Consider the following 13145-nt stretch of genomic DNA (forward strand, 5'->3'; position numbering starts at 1 on the left):
TCTCCTATGTGCCCTGGCCGGGAATCGAACCCGGGTCCCCCACAAGCCAGGCCGACGCTCTACCGCTGAGCCAATCGGCCAGGGCCTTGTTTTTACTTTTTGATGATTACTTAATATTTCTTCTCTGATGGTTATTGCTTTATGCAAACTATCTTTGCTTACTCATTGATAATGAAAATATTTTTCTATGTTTTCTCAAGGTTTTAATTTTAAGACTAAATTTATCTCATGAAATTTGCTGCTTTGATTATTTATGTAGTTATTTGCTTGTCCTCACAACATTTATTGAGATTTTCATTTTTAATGGAATGCTTTGACAATGTTTTGTTGAAAACCAGTTAACCATGTAAGACTATTTCTAAACTTGCTCTTCTGTTAAATTGATCTGTTATGTCTATCTTTATGCCAATATCATATGATCATGATTACTCTTTCTTTAATATAAATTATAATATCAGGTAGTGAAAGTACTATAACTTGTTTTTATTTTTCAAGATTATTTGACTATGTTATTATATTCTTCGTATTGCTGTATCAATATTAAAACCAGCTTCTCAGTTTCTTAACAAGTTTTCTGTAATTTCAATTAGAATTGCAGTTAATTTTTGTTTTAATTTGCAGTCGATATCATAACAATATTGAGTCTTATAGTCCATAAACATAGTGTTAACCTATTTTTATTTTAACTATCTTAAACTTTATTTTAGCTTACTGATTTGTTTTATTTTCAGAAAGTTTTTCACATTTTTACTTTGTCTTTATTATATCCTTTGTTGTTTCATCCAATTCCATTTCTTAAACACAATATACATGACACTTTAAATTTATATCTCAATAAATTTAAAGTCTTCTTCCCAAAGCCTAGATTCAATTATGCAAATGATTACACAAGGCCTTTTGAATATCTTCTGAACATCTAAATCTGAACATGTCTAAATTAAATTCCTGTTCTTCCAAAAGTTACTCTTAATCAATAATTAGTTCAAACTTTTGGTTTCTTAGACAAATAATCTTGCTGTTATCCTTGTATGTCTCTCTTTCTCTCACACTGATCATCCAGGGTATTAAGAAACCTTCCTGTCTTCACCCATAAAATGCATTCAGAATCTGAAAGCTTCTCACTAATAGATTGTTATTACCCTGAACTGAGCCAGCATCATTCTTTAATAGCCTCTTAATCTTTTTCTATCATCCCTGTGGTTTATTTTAGTTTATTTTCAAAAGTGAAGAAATAAAAATCCTGTTGAAACACAAATTAGATTATGTTACTTCTCTGTTCTACACTGTAATGTCTTCTAATTTTTTTTCAGAGTAAAAAAATGAAATAAAATGAAACTTCATCAGCATCTACCAGATCTTATAAAACCTAGCCTCATTCTATTTCTTTTTTTTTTCTAGTTTTATTTATTGATTTTAGAGAGAGGAGAAAGAAGGGGTGGGAAGAAGTGGCAAGCATCAAGTTGCAGTTGCTTCTCATATGTGCCTTGAGCCAGCAAGCCTGGGGTTTTGAACTAGCAACCTCAGCATTTCAGGTCAATGCTTTATTTGCTGTGCCAGCACAGCTCAGGCCTGCCCCCATTCTGTTTCAATTTCTTTTCCAATTATTTTCTCTAATTCTCATAATACTATTTTTTTTCTTGTATTTTTCTGAAGCTGGAAATGGGGAGAGACAGACAGACTCCCGCATGCGCCCGACTGGGATCCACCTGGCACGCCCACCAGGGCGACGCTCTGCCCACCAGGGGGCGATGCTCTGCCCCTCCGGGGCGTCGCTCTGCCGCGACCAGAGCCACTCTAGCGCCTGGGGCAGAGGCCAAGGAGCCATCCCCAGCGCCCGGGCCATCTCCGCTCCAATGGAGCCTTGGCTGCGGGAGGGGAAGAGAGAGACAGAGAGGAAGGAGGGGGAGGGTGGAGAAGCAAATGGGCGCTTCTCCTATGTGCCCTGGTCATGAATCGAACCCGGGTCCCCCGCACGCCAGGCCAACGCTCTACCGCTGAGCCAACTGGCCAGGGCCTAATTCTCATAATACTTAATTTGATCATGCCTCCTTATTTTTTTTTAAATACACAAGGCACATTTTTATTTTATTTTATTTTTTTTTGGTGACATACACAGAGAGACACAGAGAGGGACAGAGAAGGGAAGGGAGAGAGATGAGATGCATCAATTCTTTGTTGCAGCATCTTAGTCATTCATTGTTTGCTTTCTTATATGTGCCTTGACAGGGGGCCCTACAGCAGACCAAGGGACCCCTTGCTCAAGCCAGCGACCTTGGGTCCAAGCTGGAGAGCCTTGCTCAAACCAGATGAACCCGCACTCAAGCTGGTGACCTTGGGATTTCGAACCTGGTTCCTCCCTGTCCCCGTCTGACACTCTATCCACTGCATCACCACCTACCTGATCAGGCACACAAGGCACATTTTTATGTTAGGGTTTTTGCTCCACTGTTTCTCCTGTCTGGTCTGTTCTTCCCTTAGATATCCACTTGCCTAGATGCTTCACACTCTGAAAGTCTTTGTATAAATCTCATCTATTCAAAGATCATCTTAACCATCCTATTTAATATTTTACTCTAAGTATCTCCCATTTCTACAACTCAGCATTCCTGATTTCTTTCATTTTGTGTCACTTCTGTTTTCTAGTCTTAATTGCTAACATAACATAAAACAACATTTATAAATTGTATTGTTATCTAAATAGACATTAGTTGCTTATTATCATTATTTTGCAGTAAAATAAAAAATTCTTTGAGGACAGGTGCAATTTAATACTTGTTTACCAATGTATTATACAAAATTCCTAGCACTAGTGAGCTCTCATGAAATGTTGTTAGAGTAAATAAACAGATAAATAAAGAATATATTTTTATTTGGTTACTGCTTATCTTTTTATGTGACTAATTATTGTTGGACCAGCTATGTCCATGAGTTTCATACAGAGTTAGGCCAAGTTCTTCTTCAAGGGAAGAGGAATTGTTTTTATCAAAATGTGTATATATTGTGTATATATGTACATTAATTCCTAGTTCTTATAACTGTGACCTATACTCAAATTTAGAAGACTTTTTTTTTTCTATTCTATCCTGATTACTTTCTTCATCATGCATAAACTGATCTTCTAATTCTTAATTTACACCTTTACATTAGTTTCATACTATATCCAGAGATGTTCTACTTCCAGCCCACTCAAGTTTATTCTGTTTTCCAAACTGAGCATTGTTTTATTCCAGGGATTGGGAACCTTTTTGGCTGAGAGAGCCATGAATGCCACATATTTTAAAATGTAATTCTGTGAGAGCTATACAATATGTTTAACACTAAATACAAGTAAATGTGTGCATTTTATGTAAGACTAACACTTTTAAAGTACAATGAATCTCTGAATTCTTTTTAATAATGTTGTTATGCTGTTGCTAACCAATGATGAATAAAGTACTTCTTACCATTAATGCAACTTCTGGTGCTGCATGGTTTTGCTGATGGCTTTGTAGTCTGGTTGATCTGTGGTGAGGTTAAGCTTCATGCAGGCGTTGAGACTTCCATCCATTAAATGTGATTGTAGGTTGGTCTTAACGTTCTTTAGATGTGAGAAAGACTGCTCACATGCATACGTAGAGCCAAACATTGTCATTATAGCAATACTCACATGCTGCAGTGTGTGGTATGTGACAGGAAGTGTGTTTCAAGTTTTGACAATCAGCTGGTCCATGGGTTGAAGTTTTTCATTTCCTCCCACTTGTGTTTGCTCACCAACTCTGCTTGTTGTCGTGCAAGATTTCCAAATCTTCATTCAGTGACTTGAACTTATTCACCCACATGTCTGAGGCCTTCAGGTCAGCAGCTTGTAGCTCAACATCTCTGATGCAGACACCGAGGATATAACTCAGGTCAGCACTGTCCACTGCACACTCATGTGGATGGGTGATGAACTTAAAAAGATGAGTGTGCTCACAAAATTCTCCAAAGTATGCTTTGAATGACTGCAGGAGATTAGATGTGAAGCCCACTAGTTGCTGGAGATCAAGATGTTGAGCAGGGTCACTTGCTGTGTGCATGCATCTTTAAACTCTCTCAGTTTTTCAAAGTGTAGTAAACGACCTGTTTCAATGTCGGCAATAAAGAGTTCCAGCCTGTTTTCAAATGCAAACTCTGCTTGTTGAAGGGATAAGACTGTATTTCCAACACCTTGCATTTTCATACTGAGCTGGTTCAGATGTTCAGTCATGTCCACGAGATAGTAGAACTTCAGGAGCCACTCAGTGTTAGCTAACTCAGTATGCTTGACATTTTTCATTTCAAGAAAAGTCCGGATTTTGCTCAGGCAAGCCGCGAGACGGCTGAGCACCTTCCCTCTTGACAACCAATGCACATTGCTGTGCAGAAGCAGACCAAGATAATTATTCCCAACTTCAGCCAGCAGTGTTTTAAACTGGTGATCATTTAAAGCTTGAGCAACAATAAAGTTGACCACCCAAATGACCAGCGACATCACCTCACCAAGCTGCTCACCACACATCTGAGCACAAAGCGCCTCCTGATATAGGATGCAGTGAAAATTTAGGATGGGTCTCTTCTCATGTTCACAAAGAAGCGTTACAAATCTTCTGTTTTTCCCCACCATGCACAGAGCACCATCAATACACACCAAAATAAGTTTATCCGTCTGCAGATATTTTTCTTTAGTGAACTCTTGTTGTCTCTTTCATAGGCAAAACAGCAAGACTTTCCTCATGTAGTGTGTCACTGACAGCATACGTTGCAATCATGCTGAACTGGGATAAATGGCTTACATCTGTTGACTCATCCAAAGTGATAGAAAAGAATGGTGATGCATTTATGTCCTTCACTGTGTTGCCTCAATTTGATTTGCCATCATGATGGTATGATCATCAACAGTTCTTGCCAACAGAGGCATGTCTTTTATTCGTTTGATTATCTTGTCTTTATTCGAAAAGTTGTCAAAGAGTTCATTGAAGTATTACTGAAATACTTTGGTATTTAATTTATTTTCCAAAAAACTTACAATGTCATTATAAGCTATAGTATGAAAAACAAGCCTATATGAATTGACTGAAACTGTTTATTTGATTATTTTAAAACATTACAAATATATTAAATATGATGTATTTACCATTGATTTTTATTATTTAGAAAAATATATTGGCTATGTTATACAATAGGTCATTATTTAAATTCACCAATTGTATACTTAACTAATGATCTATAAATTGCCAAGTATTTGAATGACTGTGTAGCCAAAGAAGAAAGGAATATCCAAGGACAGTAGTGATGGTTTTGCAAAAAAAAAAGATGAAGATTCCCTTGACCACTTACCTCTCTAGAATTGAGCAAAAATATTGTAATTTTTCTGAAACCAATAATCATGGCATTAATATTATCATCAAAAGATTTATCATCATTAAAACAAACGTGATTCTATTTGAACTTGCATTTTATGTATTTTATGTACCATAAGTGAACAACAAATGTGAGAACTTTTATAATATTATGAACCATTCACTTCAGCCCCAAAAGGAACCCAAATTGAGGATAAAATGATGAGGCACTTATGTAGTGAATCAATATAAAAAATGATATTATGCAACTACATCAAAATGAGGTTTACATTTTCCCACTTTAGGGAAATGGGTTGTAGCAGATGACTATAATTTATTTGAAACAATAAATAGTTACCAGTTAAAGATACTACCAAAAATGAGTCTCAAATATTCAAAATAAATATTACCTAGAGAATATAGAGATATCACAATTATAATTGGCCTAGTTATTATTTGAATGATGCTTCCAAATTCAATGCCTCATACTTAATAAAAATTGGAAACAGTACAGAGAAAAGAAAAAGATGATTAAATAGCTAAAAAAATCAGAATAACATGTAAAACCAAAAAATGATGCTTGCATGTCTTTGATAAAACACAGCTGGCAAATTGTACTGTTTAATGTACTGTTTGCCATGATGTGAATGATCTGCTACATGAAAAACTGTTCTTCCCTCGTACCAGAGCAGAATCAAAGAATTGAGCAAAATTGCAACAGTAAGGATTAAGGCTAAAAATTAGAAAATACAGGAGACATCACTCTAATCATTGACCTCAAGTTTCTATCATTTTCCATAGACTTCAAAGAAAAAATTGCATGGGATTTTTAAAAAGATGGTGTATAATTAATTAGTTATTTAGTCTTTCTAAGTTTTATTTTCCTCATCTATGAAAATTGAAAAATCAAGTTATTTCCATAACAATGAATTAATGGTTGTTCTTTCACCATGAATATTTTATTTTTGTCACTGCTATCACTCTATGAATTAGATGTGGTAAAAATCCATATGCTTGTTCTATGGTACAGGAGAGAGTCTCAAACTTTCCAGATTTCTCAGGAATGTCAACCTAGATTCCAAGATTCTTTGAGCACTTTTGCTTCCCTCACATCATGCTCTGTTGGACTTCTTCATCTATGATTTAATTCTATTATTACATTTTGAGAATAGTTTAAAATTACATTAGAGAAAAATATAAAAGCCAAGTTAGTAAATCTCATTCAAAACCGACTTGATCTGTACTCATATGGTCTTGAAAAAAGGGAAAATTCAGATATGCTTAAAAAAACAGCATCCTTTGACATTAATATTAATATATGAAAAATAAAAAGTAGACATCATATAGCAAGATATTAATTATAAAAACATAAAGTTTAGTGACCCAAATGCATATTTGACCTCCTTAAATTTCAAAACAAGTATGTAATGTTTTTGGATAAAAAGCTTCATTAATTTTATTGATAAAATATCAAATATTTTAGCAAATTTTTATTTTATATTCAGTGTCTAGTTTCTACTGCATTAATAAATAGGTGATTAATTAATTAAGACAGTTATACAATGTTGATATTTAAAAAATTAAAAATATGAAATTATCTGTAGGAAATTGATATGCATAAATTTAAAGCTTATTGTCTATTATGAGAATAAAATAGAAAAATTGCCTGTCTTTGATATCTATAGAGTATTGAGTTGAAACAACTAACAGCAATTATCAACTCTAAATGGGGCTTTTTAATACATTTTGAAATTTAACGTGATTTTTATGTCTGGTAAGAAATCTCTGCCTTATAAAGTGAAATAGTGAATGGTTACATCAGTTAGATTTTTTTTAAATTGGGAAACTGCATACAAATATATGTTGAGATTTCATTAATTGATAAAAGGAAAAGCAGACAAAATATCTGCAAAAAATTTAGAAAAAAGATTTTCTGAGTAATAATGACAGCAGGATATAGAAGTAGGGATTTATTTATAAGATGAGAGCCATTAGACTGTCAGAAAATCACCTGAGCTTCTGCCAGACCTACCATTTGATTAATTTATGAGATTACCATAATGAAAGGAGGGTGGAGGAAGTAGGATTTATTAACAAATGTCACCATAAACTTAATGAAAAAACAACAACTATGAGACTGCATTTTTTTATAGGTAGAAAAGAATCAAATACTGGAATTTATTTTAATTTACCAGACAGAATTCAGAAGGAACCCTAAAGATATTTCCTTCTTTGTACAGTCTGTTATTCTTATTCCAGTGAATTTTCTCTGTAAATTTTTAATTCTTGTAATAATAATGAATGCAAATTTTCTATCTAAGAAATGCTAAGAGACAAGGATGTGTTTCGAAGAGAAAGATAGGCAGTTTACTGTAAAGCCCTGTTTTCAGAATAGCACTCTCATTTTATTCATATTTTATGTTTATTTGATATGTCCTGGAGGTATGGGTGCATTATACAAAGCAACCTCCTTTCTCCTTGGCAGATACAGTTTACTATGAAATGAGACCACAAGGAAATTGGGCTTTTTCCATAGCAAATAGAAAAGAAGGGTAGTAGTAACTGCTTAAAACATGAACATGGCTTTAAAACAAACATGGCTTTAGTATGCCTTTCCTGGCTTGATCCCAATACTGTACCTTTCCCCATGTTTTCCCATCTTAAGTAATTGCACTATAAATTGTATAAGCCAGAAATCTAAGGGATATTTTGGGGTTATTTTTTTAACTTATGTCATATGTTTGATCTTTAAAGAATTTTTGTCAATTTTAATTGTACAGTTTGTCTAAAATCTATTAATTTTTTTCCAGCGGTGACAACTACAGTAGTGTTACAACACACACAAATAAACACACTCATACATATAGACACATATTTGGAGACAGATAAATATCACAAAACTATTTAGTGTTTCCTATGTCAATCATTACACATACATATGTATATACTATATCCTTTATATATAAATTAATAAATAAATACATTATTTTGTAGTGATTGTTAAATTAAAATGATATTGTATGTATATATACATTTAAAATTTTTTAATTTATTTTTATTTTTTTATAGAGACAGAGAGAGAGTCAGAATGAGGGATAGACAGGGACAGACAGACAGGAATGGAGAGATGAGAAGCATCAATCATTAGTTTTTCATTGCGCATTGCGACACCTTAGTTGTTCATTGATTGCTTTCTCATATGTGCCTTGACCATGGGCCTTCAGCAGACCGAGCAACCCCTTGCTTGAGCCAGCGACCTTGGGTCCAAGCTGGTGAATTTTTGCTCAAACCAGATGAGCCCACGCTCAAGCTGGTGGCCTTGGGGTCTCGAACCTGGGTCTTCCACATCCCAGTTCGATGCTCTACCCACTGCACCACCACCTGGTCAGGCTGTATATATATATTTTAAAATTTAAAAATCACTAATAATTAATGCTACATATGGAATAGCATTATTTTTCTCAATTATAGGTGTTGAAAATGATGCCAAGAGAATTTAGACATATTGCTCGCCATTGAGCAGTTTAGCCAAGATTTGAACTTTGGCAATTCTACTTCAGTGTCTGAGAAATCCTACCTGCCAGCCATGGAATATTTCTTTCTTCACACCAAGAAGGTTAGCACATACTTATACAGGAGGAATAGTCATAACACTCTCCTTAATTTCAGGTCTATGCCACTCCACTCCAAACTTCTCATATGCAATAATGATAGTTTAAAACTCATACGGGATAATGGCAGATGCTCAGATATATGAGTGGAGCTTTTCAGGCACTCTGATACAGGCACAAATGCAAGTATTTTCAGACTATAAGATTCTTACTTTGTGTAGGTGGTGGCATTGGCTGTTGTTATATCTTTATGGATAAACCAAAACAGCTATAAAAGCCTGTACAATGGCAAAGATACTGCAATGCCTCTGGCTTCGCAATACAGACTTACATATACTTTAATTTTTATAAAAAATGTGCTCTTTAACTGCGTAGCTTGACAACTCTCACTTATCTCCAAAATTAAAATCTTAAACTGAATAGTAGAATTGTAAAACTGGAGCTGGGGAAAGTACTCAAGATCTTTTGCTTGATTGGAAGTAAGCTGGGATTTTTACTTGTCTAGTGTTCTGGTATAAAATCTCATCTGAGGAAAGAGAATTTTAGGAAGAGTAGAAAATGAAGCCATGAACCTAACTCCCTACCTAGACTATAATTGCACTGGCAGAATCTGTCTATGTAACTATGTGGAACTCTGGAGTCCATGGAAGGCTTGCAACTTTCAGGGGAACACCTGAAGGGTAAATTGTGGTTAATTTTGGTCAATTTCAGCTTTTATCACAGTAGGAGGTACCTATCCCCTAAACCTAGCTATGTAGCAGGAAAACCTGGATACTTGTGCATAGCTTGTAGGTAGCATGCAGAAGCCAGGGTGAGTGAAAATGATTCTGTTCTTCCAAATATCAGGTATCTGTGCTTTGATCTTTAATTGCTGTTTACGATCACAGAAATGAAGACAAAGAGGCAGCCAGTCATTAATGTTGCATTTTCTCATTTTTACAACAGAAAGTTCCTCTGCCTAAACTGACTTGTAAGAGATTTTCGTCAATACCTTGTCTCTCGTTTATTTTTTATTTTTTTCCCTTTTCAGAGCTTGACATTAAAGGCTAGGGTATTCAAAAACAATTACATATATAGGGGAAATTATAAAGTGACCACCCTTGCCCAGGAAAAGACCAAAAAATACCTGAAGTTTACATTGCAGGCTAATCTTGAGCACAGAGACAGCTAACAATACCCTTCATTCAAAAAAAAATCATTAAATAAACCAATAATAATAGAGCAAAACTTGATAAAAGGGGACAATCTAATATTCATAGTTACTATATTTTTAGCCTCAGATGTTCCATATTTAACACAATATCCAGAGGCATATTAAGAAACTGGAGAGTATGGCCCATTCAAAGGAAAAAAATTAGTCATGAGAAACTGTCAATGAAAGAAATCTACGGGCAGATATATTAGACAAGGACTTGAAAAAAACACACACCTGTTTTAAATATTCTGAAAGAATCAGAGAAAAATATAAAGAAAGTCAAGAAAATAATATGGGAACAAAATGACAACAAAAAAGATGTCAAGTCAACTTGATTTTATAACTTAAGGAAGTAGAAAATGAACATATGACAATATGGATGAATCTTAATGCCATATGTTAAGCAAAGTGTGGCAGTCACACTAAAACATATTAACTGGATAAATTCCCACTTTTATAGAGTATTAAGAGCAGTTAAAATAATAAATCCAAAAAGTGCATTAGTGGCTGGGTGAGGGGAGAATGGGTAATTATTATTTAATGAATATAGAGCAGCGATTTTCAACCTTTTTCACCTCATGACACCCATAAAGTAATTACTATAATTCTGCAGCATACTAAAAAACAGATTTTTTGCCAATCTGACCAAAAAAAAAAAATAGACATCATTTTGATTCATTCACACTGCATGTCTATTGTGTTGGCTATTGTTATTTTTTTATTTGGCAATCAAAGGAAAAAAATGTTAGTACCCCTGATTAAATAATCAGGAATTGCATATTTTAAAAATTCTTTTGGCACACCATTGTGCCAACCTTGGCATATTGGTTGAAAATCACTGGTATAGAGTTTCAATTTTACAATCTAAATAATCATGGGGTTAAGCCCCAGCCAGTTAGCTTGTCCTGAAACACAAAGGTTGCAGGTGTGATTCCCTTTCAGGGCACATATAGGAAACAACTAATGAACAATAAATGAATGCTTTTCTCTCTATTTCCCTCTCGCTTTCTCCCTTTTTATCTCTGTCTTTAAAAAATTAATTAATAAGAAAATATATTTAAAATTATAAAAATGGATGGAACTGATGGTAACAGAACAATTGAATGTCCTTAATGCCACTAAACTGTACACTTAAAAATGGTAAATTTATGTTTGTATGTATTTTATATTTTTCTATAAATTTTAAAAGGCAATATAATTTTTACTTAACAAATTATACCTGAGAAATTATTTGTATCAAATTTCTTGCAGAAAGGGAAAAAACACAGGTGGGAGATTGATGAAAATTAAGAAAAAATAAAAAGTAAGTTTTCATTATGATTTTGTTATATTACTAAAATAGTAAACTCCTTTGAAAGGCCTGTGATTTTGAAAATTAAAAACAAACAGTAAACTTGAAACCATGTCAACATAATGAATTAAAAATAAAAAACAAACAATACATAAAGTGACCTGTGAATTATGTGATATTGGAAAATTGATTGTATTTGAAACCTTTTGTAATGATTTTCATAGAGGAATCAAACATTGCTGAGAGAATTGAATTAATAGTTTCTCCATAGCCCTAGCCAGGTAGCTCAATTGGTTAGAGTATCACCTTGATATGCCAAGTTTGCAGGTTCGATCACAGGTCAGGGCACATACAAGAATCAACCAATGAATGCATAAATAAGTGGAACAAAATCTCCCCCTTCACCTCTCTCTCTCTGTGAAGTCAATAAATACAAAATTTTTTTAAAAAGTATTTCTGTTTAGAATATTTGCCCCTCAAATAAAAAAGTATATAAATTGCTCTTTATTGAGCCATAAATCCTTCATTAGTGAAAGTATACAAAATTTTTTTCATTTGATAATTCTGCATAAATATTGAGTGGTCCACTTTCTGGTCCACTGGAATATTGTTAAATGTCTGAGAAATTAAAACCAGTTTCACAACATGAAAATAATCCATGATCTTTAATAATGATATTGGACTGAATTCAAATTTATCAAGCAGAAGGCAATTATAGAGTTAAATAAGCAACTTAAAATTTAACAATTTTGTATAGGGAAGTTTGCCTCTTTGCACTGGCATAAAATGAAGACAACGAGCAGAAAATAGCACTCACCTTATACTGATATATGGCCATATATCTAAGAATATAAATAGTGTCATGTCCCCATCTTAGGTTCTATACAATTTGGCTAAAACTCATTGTTTCTGAGCCAAGAGAGACTTTTCATTCCCATTTCAAAATTTCAAACTGCCTCTAATAAAATTGTTTGGAATTTTAGCAAATGCCTTGAAAGTAGTTAATCAAAAGCGATGAGACAAAAATCGATTAAATGAACGAACAAACAACCAGCTGTGGTTCCTTGGACCTGGAAGATGAGGGGAGGGTTATATAACTGATTTGGATAAAGAATTGTTCAAAAAATTAAAAATGGAACTGTCTTTTGACCCAGCCATCCCACTTTTAGGAATAAACTCCAAGAACACCACATCACTGATTCAAAAGAAGAAATTTACCCCCATGTTTATGGCAGCATTGTTTACAATAGCCAAGATCTGGAAACAGCCCAAATGTTCATCAGTGGTCAAATGGATTAAAAAGCTATAGTACATATACACAAAGGAGTACTATGGGGCCATGAAAAAGAAGGAAATCATACCTTTTGTGACAACATGGATAGACCTGAAAACTATTTTAAGTGAAATAAGGCAGAGAAAGAAAAATATCATATGACCTCACTCATTTGAGGAATCCAATGAACAATATGAACTGAGGAACGGAATAGAGACAGAGACGGGATCAAAGTAACCAGAGGGAAAGCTGACAGAGGGAAAGGGGATGATAAGATGGGATAATCCTGGAGGAAAGAGGGTAGGGCATTGTGGGGAGGGGGACAAGAGGGATGCTGAGGTAAACACGGGGGAGTAGAGATGCATTTGGGGGGACACTAGAATCTATATAAATACAATAAATTAAAATCAATTAAAAAAAAGAATTGTTCAAACCACTG

Source organism: Saccopteryx leptura, chromosome 2 (genome assembly GCF_036850995.1).
Source record: "Saccopteryx leptura isolate mSacLep1 chromosome 2, mSacLep1_pri_phased_curated, whole genome shotgun sequence".
NCBI classification, from domain to species: domain Eukaryota; kingdom Metazoa; phylum Chordata; class Mammalia; order Chiroptera; family Emballonuridae; genus Saccopteryx; species Saccopteryx leptura.